The sequence below is a fragment of the Salvia miltiorrhiza genome, chromosome 6 (genome assembly GCF_028751815.1).
Source record: "Salvia miltiorrhiza cultivar Shanhuang (shh) chromosome 6, IMPLAD_Smil_shh, whole genome shotgun sequence".
Classification (NCBI taxonomy): domain Eukaryota; kingdom Viridiplantae; phylum Streptophyta; class Magnoliopsida; order Lamiales; family Lamiaceae; genus Salvia; species Salvia miltiorrhiza.
The window spans coordinates 29,681,572-29,683,726 of NC_080392.1; the positions used below are offsets into that span (position 1 = coordinate 29,681,572).

Sequence of the window (2,155 nt, forward strand, 5' to 3'; positions counted from 1 at the left end):
ATTCCTGTTATTTTCGTTTTTACGTTTCTTCCACTCGGTGAGTTTAATCCGTTTGTTCAGTGTTGTGCATGCAGGGACGCCGTAGTCTTAAAGGCAAATTGGTGTCTCCTTTGCATAGTACGAGCGAAGGGATTTTTAGGAAGAATAGCTGCAAGGGAGTGTTCGGTGACGACAGAGCAGACTATTCTAACTCCAGCTCTGACGGAGAAGCACGTGACAGAACTGACGATTTCTATTATGGCTCTGAATCTGACTCTGAAATTCCAGAGCACACCATAGAGACAAAGGAGGAAGAGGCCAGCCCTGCCAACTTCCGCACTGAGCAGAAATGTCACGGAGCGGGCTCGACTTAATTGAGGATAACTAAGCCGGGAAGCCGCGACGAAGGACACAGTTATCGACGGCGATAGAAAGGGAGTTTCTGTCACGACCGGACTTAATTAAGGATAAATAAGTCAGGAAAACGTAACTAAGGACACAGTTATCGACGGCGACAAAAAAAAAGGGTGAACAAATAATAGATGATCGAACTAAAATTTGTTTAAAGAAGGGAAAAATTTTAATACACCTGATGTTTAGTCACAAGACTCGAACAGACTTGTAGGTTCAGATAAAACTGGCTTAACTGAAAGAACATAAAACCTAAGAGTACGCAGCGGAATAACATAATCTGATTACATGTATGAAGACATGTATCCAAGAGTTCATTCATTTAACTTATGACAAAAGCTCCGCTCTTCACTTCATCTCCATCAGCCACTGCTCAACCTGCACATTTAGAAATATATGCAGGGCTGAGTACGAGAGTACTCAGTGGGCACGTATGCCTAAATATAAAATACATGCATCATAAAACTGTAAATTGTCATGCCATCATAAACAGTACAGCAAGGGAGTTTTCGTGAAATAGGCCCAAGCTTACTAAATTCATTTGTGATTCTTAAAGTTCGTCTGCAGACTAAGTTCTCTTGTATTCTATCATATCTGGAACTGTGTGTCGGAGAGGTGGCCACCTCTCACGAACACTTGACCGGCCAACCCGCTAGATGACTCACGGTCATTGGTGTACACTAGTCAAGGCAGGATAGCTATCAACTGCTTAAGACCCGAATTCGATTACATCATTGGCAAAGCCAAAGCAGATAGATATCATACTAAAACTGAAACATTTTATGGCAAGACAATACTTGAAATAACTTTAATTCAAAGATTTTGTAACAAAATAACTTGTTCAAAGGTAGTATTAAACTCATTTGATAGACATATAAAACTGAAATTAATAGTTAAGTCATCTCATGCATTTATCTGTATAAGAGGCCTACGCCACGCAGGGGATCTCTATATACGTATAGTGAAAGTAATGCCCACCTGATCCTTAGTGTGGAAGAGAGGTGATCTTAAGCGGTGGTACCGTCCTGTGAACCAATTCCTACAAGACAAGTTCTCAACTCTTAGCACATATCATGGATAACAAAAACCGTTGTCTACTTGGGATCTCTAGGTCAACCTATTCCGAGACTTACAACGCAAAATCGAACTAGGGATTATGCATTTTACATACGTTAGCTTATCTTGATGCCTTATCTAGGTTAACTCACTCATTTTCATGAAAACTTTGCACAAAACATATCCCAAACTCGTCATGCACATATACATAATATTTCATGAAACATCCTTTAAAACCAACTTTCAAACTTAGAAAATAATTCAACAACTTGAGCTCTTAAGGGGCTGTTTTGCAACAGACACCAATTCTGCCTCGGATCTCTAAATAAGGCTCCAAAGGACATTCTGGAAACTAGACATTTCAAGGATCATTCTCCAATTTGAATCGAATGAAACAGAGTTCAAACGAGCAAGATATGCCCACTCAAAGATGGGTACTTAACAAGCAAAAATCTGGAAATTTCAGATTTCCAGATTAGAACCAAGTCAATGGCCCTTCTTTAAAAATTCATATCTCCCATTACAAAAGGCCACTGGGAACTCCAAGGGTCAATCCGAAAACTAGGGAGAGAGTGTGACACTCTCCAGTTGAATTTACCCCAAGAAGATTCATGGTTTAGGAGATATTAACATCCAAAGTTCAGTGCACAAAAAGAGTTCAAGTTCGGCAGATTCAAAGTTTAATTCAGAAAAACCACTTTAGGCTTTA

The 2,155-nt window shown here is 39.8% G+C and overlaps 1 long non-coding RNA gene across 1 annotated transcript; it reads right to left on the reverse strand.

Annotated features, from left to right (window-relative positions):
• Nucleotides 1-523: 523 nt before the first annotated feature.
• Nucleotides 524-1,430, reverse strand: LOC130989028 (uncharacterized). The gene is made up of 2 exons (XR_009090408.1): nucleotides 1,369-1,430; nucleotides 524-768 (listed from the first exon to the last, which is right to left on the reverse strand). It is a non-coding gene; the product is annotated as an uncharacterized LOC130989028 (long non-coding RNA).
• Nucleotides 1,431-2,155: the final 725 nt, after the last annotated feature.